Source organism: Equus przewalskii, chromosome 3 (assembly GCF_037783145.1).
Source record: "Equus przewalskii isolate Varuska chromosome 3, EquPr2, whole genome shotgun sequence".
NCBI classification, from domain to species: Eukaryota; Metazoa; Chordata; class Mammalia; order Perissodactyla; family Equidae; genus Equus; species Equus przewalskii.
The window spans coordinates 31784513-31793089 of NC_091833.1; the positions used below are offsets into that span (position 1 = coordinate 31784513).

General features: G+C 51.1%; 1 pseudogene; it reads left to right on the plus strand.

Annotated features, from left to right (window-relative positions):
• Window positions 1-3488: 3488 nt before the first annotated feature.
• LOC103554010 (small ribosomal subunit protein eS6-like) lies at window positions 3489-4447 on the plus strand (annotated as a pseudogene).
• Window positions 4448-8577: the final 4130 nt, after the last annotated feature.

Sequence of the window (8577 nt, forward strand, 5' to 3'; positions counted from 1 at the left end):
AAGGGACAGGATGCGGAACAAGGAGATGCCCCCCTGCAATTAAGCATTATTTGCATTTGTCCCTGGAGTGAATAATTGGCTCATAGATAAAGAATTAGATCTTTCTAGCAAATCCAGCATTTTCTAGGGTCCCACGTGAATTGTGGGCTTATCCATGTTATCGGTTTTTGAGATTTTTGACCTCAACGTTTAATGTTTTGTGCTGTAATGTTTAGTATTTTTGTAAGTTTCATAGACTGTTTCCCTGTCTTTAAGCCATTTACACTTAGAACTTGGCCCATTAACCTTGGTGTCACGGATACAAATTTAGTGATGCTCCTTCATTAGGATTTGACATGTCTTTATAAGTGGCTTTTCATCCAGTGTGAGTAGGAGGGTATTGTTAGAAGTATATTACAGGGAGATTTTTCTTTAGTGTGTAAGTTTTAGTAATGAACTGAGAAGTTACACAGGGAAGAGTGTAACGAGGTTTCCCTGGTTGGTACATTGCCCAGAGCCGAGAAAGCGCACGAGGCACTACGGGTTCCATCCAGAATGAAAAACGGCCGTCGTTTCATCGTCCTCTGTGTATAACATGGTTCGGCTGCCCGAGCGGCTCCGGCAGCACACTGCTTTCTTTTCTCAGTATGGTGAGTTTCATCGTCTTGGTCTAACGTGCGGGCCACACGAGCAGGAACTCTGTAATCAGAAAACACATCATTTTATGTCTTCCTTAGTGGAAATTTCTGGTTGTTGCTCTCGTAAGCTGCTTGTGCTTGACCAGGCCAACCGGTCAGAAAGCTGAGATTGCGGTCAAAGTCCATTGCTTTAATTGGCCAAATAAACCGGTGAGTTTAGAATTGTGAGGCCATCAGCCAACTTGGGTGAGTCAGTGACAGGAAGTTGTTCCCATGTGGACACCTCACTCTAGCCTTTTCTTCAGCTTCTCTTTGGAAGGGCTGAGTCCGTCAGGAGAGACAGAAGACCCGAGACTTTTCTGTTACTTCTCGGGCTCAAGAAAAAAGATTTTGTTGACTGTCCCCAGTGAGGACAGTCACCCATTACACCAATTTCCTGAGGGCCAGTGGATTTAGAAAACATTAGGCAAAATCCGAGTGTTTTAAAAATAGTCAGTGTCTCGCAAGGTCCTGTGTTAATGGCCAATCCTACATAGAATTTAGTGTTTTTTCTTTACAGTCAATCATGGCACATTCGAAGCAGGCATGCCTTCCCGTCATCAACATTTTGTCACTTCCCAGGGTTTTATTTTTTAGCGTTGTTTCTCAGCTTCTGGTCTGACCATTTGCATCTTTTTTTTCTTCCCCTGTGTTATCCTCTTCTTCGCATTACCGCAGTTTTCAGTGATTTTTTTTTTTTTTTTTGGTGAGGAAGCTTGGCCCTGAGCTAACATCTGTTGCCAATCTTCCTCTTTTTTTCCTTTTTCTCCCCAAAGCGCCAGTACATAGTCATAAATCCTAGTTGTAAGTCTTTCTAGTTCTGCTGTGTGGGATGCTGCCACAGCATGGCTTGAAGAGACGTGTGTAGGTGTGTGCCCAGGATCCAGACCAGCGAACCCTAGGTCGCCAAAGTGGAGCATATGAACTTAACCACTATGCCACTGGACCAGCCCCTGACCATTCCCATCTTACTTGTACCTTATGGAGAACAATTTATTTGCTTGAGAAATGAAATTCACTCCATAGCCGGGCTTCACCTTGGTGTTTGTTCTTGTAAGGAGTAAAGGAAGAAACGTGTGATCCCCATTCACTCTCTTATCTTCTCCCTACGCCCAGAACAGGGCATCTTGTCGCTAGCCAGTGTGGATGTCTCGGGCTGTGTGCTGATCGTCATGAGGGAGAATTGACTGAGCACTGATTCACTGAACACAGTACCACTTTGTCAGGCGGTCTTTCCGTGGAAACAATTGGCAAGTAAACGTTGAAATCACTGTTACTCGCATTAGAGAAGATTCACGCAGCCGGGCTGCGGTGGTGTTTACAAAGGATTGTGTTTTGACTTGAGGCATACTGAGGGACGGCGTCTAAGATACTTCCATTTGAAACTGTTATAAACTGCATTTTCTCCCAGAACCCCATTTAAGTGCTGGCACTTTGTCGTATTTATCATGGTTGGGAAAGTATCGTTTGTTTCCAAACGAGTACAATATAGGGTAACTTTGTTTCTTCTGCTGTACCAAACCCCTAACATGCATTGCTGCATTTGCGGAGTTCTGGATGCACTTCCCAAGGAATGCCTGTGTCCCTGTCGGCACACTGGGCAGCTGTATAAACCTCAACCCTAGATTTTTGTCTTGTCTTTTTTTTTTTTTTTTGTAACATCTTCACCCATCCAGACTGTGTTTTGGTTTGTGTTGTCGGCCATCTGCATGGTTTTCAGTGTTCGGGATAGCCCTGGATTCCGGGGTTTGACGAATCTGACGTTGGGCTTCCTGCCTGTCCTTCAAAGCAAGCAAATCTCTTGATATATTTTCTGAGTATTTGGGGATTCTCTAGATGATCTAAGAAAAAAAATTTTCCTCTGCTTTAAAAAAAAAAAGATTGAAAGCCTCCTGTGTAAGATGTGGATTTACTTGCTGATCTGAAAACGGACTGCCTGTCCTCGCTCCTTCCCCGGGCTCCCCGGGGGCGGCTGTGGGCGGGGTCGAGGCTGTCGACCCGTGCCTGTCCTGGCACAGGCAGCTGTGTGTTCACTGTTGGTTCTGCGGCTGCTGAGAGCAGAGGGCAGCTGCCCCACTGCTTGCTGGATCCCGTGCAGCGTGAAGCCTTGCGCTCCTGCGCTCTGCAGGGGGTAGGTCGTGCCTCTCAGCCTCCCGGGGAACGTCCTCCCTCTGCCCCGAGAGGCCGCCAGCGAGGGGTCCTCCGAGGGAGTAGTGCACGGACAGGAGATTTGTCCTCTTGGGAAAAGGTGTAAATTAACTTTGCAGTGAGTAAAGTTGACTTTTTAGGAAGATAACCCCTGTTTCCTGTGGCTTTAAATGCTCCTTGCTGCACTGGGGCCACACCTCCCAGAGCAAACAGCACAGGCTCCACGGGAGCCCTCTGCCTGGGCTGCGACCAACCGTGAGGTTCAGGACCCAGAGCACTTCCATGTTGGGACCGGGCACTCACAGCAGAGTCCTCTGGTCACCCTGGGGCGCTCCTGCTTGCCGCCCCCTGAGCATCTCTCTCCAGCTCCTCCAGCTCCTCCACCTCCCCTCCCCTCCCCTCTCAGGGACATCCTTCTCCTTTGGCTGAGGGCTTAGCATATTTTTAAGCTGTTCATGGTAGCCAAGACAGAGGGCTTCCTATGGACCGGGCCCGCTTCTGAGCTCTTTACAGGCATCAGGCTCCCTGATCACCCCACGAGGACCTCCTGTCTGGTGGCACAGTGGGGAGTTGTTCTGCTCAGAGCCCCGGCACTGTGCTGCGGGCAGGCGCTCCCCCTCTCGCTCCTGCGGCGTGCCCTGCTTGCTGAGCTCCGTCCCTGGCACTTGGTGGTGAACTGGGGCGGCAGGCAGGGCCGGGGATACTGCAGAGAAACGCAGGGAAACTGCACGATCCCTCAGTGCCTGCAGCATGAACCCAAAAACAACTTGTTTGTGGTGCCTCAGAGGCGATCGGTGCGTCGGGATGAAGCTGCACATCTCTGCCCCAGCCCGGCTGCCAGAAAGTCGTTGAAGGCGACGATGAACGCAGACTTTGTCCGTTTTGTGAGAAGCGTATGGCCACAGAAGTTGCTGCTGATGCTCTGAGTGAAGAAGAGGAGGGTTTCGTGGTCCGGACCCGTGGTGGGGACCACAAACAAGGCTCCCCCTGGAGCAGGGGCCCTTCACCCACGGCCTGTCCGCGGGCCTTTGAGGAAGGGGCGTTCCTGTTACAGAGCGAGGAGGCTGGAGAAAGAAAGCGCAGCTCTGTGCGGGCTTGCGTTGTGGATGCCAGTCTGAGCGTTCTCAACTTGGTCGTTGTAAAAAAGGGGAGGAGGATGTTCCTGGACTCACGGATGCTACTGTGCCTCGTCGCCTGGGCCCAAAAGAGCCAGCAGAATCTGCAGACTTGCCAGTCTCTAAGGAAGCTGACGGCAGCCAGCATGTTGTGAGAAAGCGTCTCGAGAAAGAAGGTGAGAAACCCAGGACCAAAGCACCCAAGGTCCGGCGTCCTGCGACTCCACATGTCCTGCGGCGCAAACGTCAGCGTACTGCTCTGGAGAAGCAGCGTCCTCAGAAAATAAGGAAGAGTCTGCAGAGTATGCTGAGCTTTTGGCCAAGAGAACGAAGGAGGCCGAAGAAAAACACCAGGAACAGATTGCCAAGAGACTGAGGCTGTCCTCTGAGTCCAGTCAGGAATGAGATTTTCTAAGGGTAACAAATAAATCAGATCAGACATCAAACAACAACAACAAAGTAATGAAATGATTAAAAACTGGGGCGCAGAAGCCACACTCACCCTGCACTAACGGTCATGTGGCCTTGGGGGTGTGGCCCAGTGTCTGTCTAGGAAGTGGCTGTGGTGGTGCTGCCACACCGAATCGGGGACAGGAGTAAGCACGGTGTAATGGGTGTGACCTCTTAGCACCGTGTGGGTCTCAGTGAGCCCTGGACACTGGTGGCCCCTCTGATGTTGGAGGAGGAGCTGGGCCACGTTCTCCAGGCGAGCCCCGGACCAGGAGCCCTGGCCGAGTGGGCCCTTGCCACAGGAAGCCTATCTCAGGGCCGGGCCAGGTCCTCCTTTTTGACAACTCGCCTTTCCAATCTCCCCCTTTTACCTACTGTGGCCTTTGACCCTGCTTGCCTGTCCCCTCATTTGAGTTCTGCCGTCCTGTCAGTTGGGGATGCGTCTGTTCAACCCAGACGGGTGGATGTTGCCTGCTACCTGGTCAGGGTCCACCAGGAGAGGTATATGTTTCTTTCTGGCCAAATTTCCCCTAAAAGCGTGAATGTCTGGACTGTGGGCAAACCAGCGAAGTGATCCCGACCAGCCCAGTAGAAAAGTTGTACTCCCGCTGTCTTCCTCTCATTCAGATGCGGAATCAAGGGTCGGCCACACATCCGTGCATTCCATTTTTCTGTTCCTACTCTTCTTTGCAGCTGTAATGGGACTTCTTTTAAAACTGAAAGTCACCAGTGCACAGGAGATAAACCAGGTCAAAGACCGCCTCCAGCCTAAGATTTGAAGCAACCTAAGATTTGTTTCCAAAGAAATAGAAATATAAAACTTCAGCTCAGCCCCGTTTACGACTAAGGAGAGAGCACGCACTTCGATAAACACAGCAAACCGCTGGAAGCTTTAGGTCTGTGTGTGCCCAGCCCCGGGCAGGGAGGGCTGAGGCTGTGGGGAGGCAGAGGGGATGGAGGAGAGAGGAGAGGAGAGACACCGAGAGCGGGGAGGAGCCTGGTCCTGGGGGCGCGGTGGGTGCTGACGGCCACCGCGGAAACCAGTTTCGTGTACACTTTCCTCCTGCCCTCTGCAGGAAAGCAGCTAGTCCTTGCTTCTCTTCTAGAAACACTTTGCTCTGGAATTGTCAGGGTCTCAGCGTCTTCAGCACAGTTCGTGTGTTAGACATTTGGAGGTGCCGTCTGCTTGGCCCGAAAGCCTGTTGGATGTTCCCAGGCGGGCGGGCCGCCTGACTTCCTGTGGCATTGGGTGGTTGAAGTCCCCGACTTCAGATTGCACTGCAAAACCCATATTGACTTCTGAGTCATCTTCTCCTGAAACCAGATCGATGTCAGTGTTTTGGTCTCTTTAGTCCTAACGGCGATGGTATAATAGGAGTCAAAGGGAAAATAAAATTCCCTGAGAGATTCTCAGCCGGCTCTCCCGCCCCTTGGCTCGGAGCCTCAGAGCCCTCTCCCTGGAGCAGTAGCCGCAGCACAATAGGCTCGCAGGTCCAGCCAGAGCATCGCTCTGGCCCGTTCATGCCCTGGACCGGATGGAATTAAGTTGTGGCTCAAGCTGAGCACCAGCCAGCAGTGTCAGCTGCTCAGGACTGACCTCCTGGCCCACTGAGCGATGACCCGCCCGCGCCGACGCCCCGGAGCAGGTCTGCAGCCACCTGAGCCAGCAGGGTGGGGCTGAGCCTGCCCCTTTCACGGAAATGATGAGCTCTCCAGTCGGGGGTGCCAGAGCAGTAACACCTGGGGGGCCGTCAAGGAGCTCGCTCACTGCCACGGCGGTGACTTGGAAAATATTGTGAAAGAGAACGGAGTGGCTACCATGAGTCTGCACATTCATATGGTTCGTATTTGACTTGGAATCCCCCAAAACCAGACCTTTTCATTTCACTTGAGTCAAAGTGATACGTGGACTAAAACGTCCTGTCCTACTTAAGCGGGAGTGGTGGCAAGGGCGCTGATGTCGCGCCTTGCGGAGTGTGGGGCTGGCTGGGGTTGGAGCGGAGGATGACTGACGGATGGCTAAGCGCACTAGCCGGAAATGGACTTGTGCTTACTTACACTGCCATGTAAGCGTGTGGAGCATTTCCAGTGCCCCTGAGCTCCCTCCCTGTCCCTGCCTCATCCCTAATTGTCACCAGTACCTGACATCTGTTATACGTCAGTTTCTCGCTCTTGGCACCATGGACATTTGGGGCCAGTAATGCTATATAGTGGGGCCATCCTGTGCACTGTAGGAGGTTTAGCAGCCTCCTGGCCTCCTCCCACTGGATACCAGGAGCATTTCCCCTCCAGTGGTGACAGCCAGATGTTTCCAGTCATTGCCAAATGTCTCCTGGGGGCCAAAATCACCCTGGTTGAGAACCACTGCCAAGACCATTTTGACTGTTTTGAGCTTCCCATAAATGGCATCGAACAGTATGTGCTCATATGTCTTTTTTCACTCAGCGCTATTTCTCTGCAGTCCATCCACGTGGTTGGTTGTCCCAGTCGTTTGTTCTTTTTCATTGCTGAGTAGTATTCCATTATAGGCATAGACCACAGTGTATTTGTGTGTGCTGTTGGTGGTGGGCAGTCCAGGTAGGGCCGTCAGGAAGAAGGCCCTGAAGGTTCCCGCACTTGTCTTTGGTGCACACGTGCGCTTGTGTTTCTTGGGTACGCACTCAGGAGGGGAAGTGCAGGTTCCTGGGGTAGGTGTATGTTTAGCATCAGTAGACACCGTCACACAGTTTTCCAAAGTGATTGTACCAATTTCCACTCCTACCAACCGGTCCTGGGGCTCTGGTCCAATTTTAAGTGCACTGCAGGGTCAATGTAGTCCTTTTGATGGGCTCAAAGTCGCTTTGTGTTGAAATTACAGTAGAGGGTTTAAACATACAGAAACATATCCAGAGGATGCCAGTTTTAATAACAGTATACCCACTAATAAATTATTCTCCAGATGGGAAGCTCTCATAGTTCAGAAGGATATAAAACAGGTCTTTCCTTCCTGGGGACCATTTCTTGAATGCTCACCGCCTAATCGAACACCACACTAACCATGAGACATTATGTCTTCACACTATATCACCCTAAGCGTCACCAAGATCTTAGGAGGAATTAAGTTGTGAGGGCGGGATTAGTCCCATGTATAAATGAGGAAACTGAAGCTTGGCCGGTGGTGGTTTGCAAAGTCACCACGTTTTACTCACCGCACACGTCTCCTCTCTCCCCTCCCTGCTCCCATTCCCTCTGCGAGGTGGGCGGGATCTGGTGCCCGCCTGCTCTGGATGGGCTTTGCGTGAGTGACAGGTGCAGCTGGCGTAGGAATCCTGTTCACCCTGCTGCCCACCAGGACGGTGACCAGCTGTACCGAGGGGCCCGGGCTGATGAGACACAAGTCCGCCTTTCATGTCCATCGTGCATTTGCCACCTTGAAAGCAATTCCCAAAGCGCAGGGCAAAGGAACCCCAAACAAACTGAAAGCAAGTCCGCTTGTCCACATTGCCAGCGGTTGTCTCTGTTGTCTCAGCGGTCGTTTTTTTTTTCTCTCAATCTTTCTATTTGTATACTCTAATTTTTCTACAGTGAGCAATTTTTACTTTCTAAATTTAGAAATACTGTCTCCTCTCTGTCTCCCACCCTGGTGTGGCCTGCCCAGGAAAGGTCCTGGAGCCCCGCTTGTCCTCTGCTTCTCTGCCGACCCAGGGTCCCAGGTTCTCCAAGGCTCACGGTTTGGCCGTGTGGCAACCCAAGGGGCGTCTTTTGATTCCAATCCTTGGGGAATGCGTCTGCCAAGTCTATACCCTCTTGGAATTCAAGCCCTGAGTTGAGAATTACCATGAGATTCAGTTGCATGCCCTCGAAATTCCACCAGCATCTAACTCTACACATAAAATACAGACGCACGAGCCCCATGGGCACCGGGCACCGTTCCATCAGGATGAGTTCACACAAACAAACCCCAAACCTAGGGATTAAATTCTCCTTTAAATACTCGAGAGTTTCCAACTTCTGGAAAAAATATGCCTGGGAAAAATGTCTTTGGGGTTTCATCAAACCCTTGGAAAATAATCTGAAGACATTTTTCCAAACCCTAGATGGCTCCAGCCTGGATCCTAATTGGTACTTAATAACTATGTCTATAAGGGCTTTCTCCGTCTATTCTTAGTTCTGTCAATGGCTAAGGAGACCTCTGTGCTGAGAGTTTATCCTGGCACAATGGGGTCTGG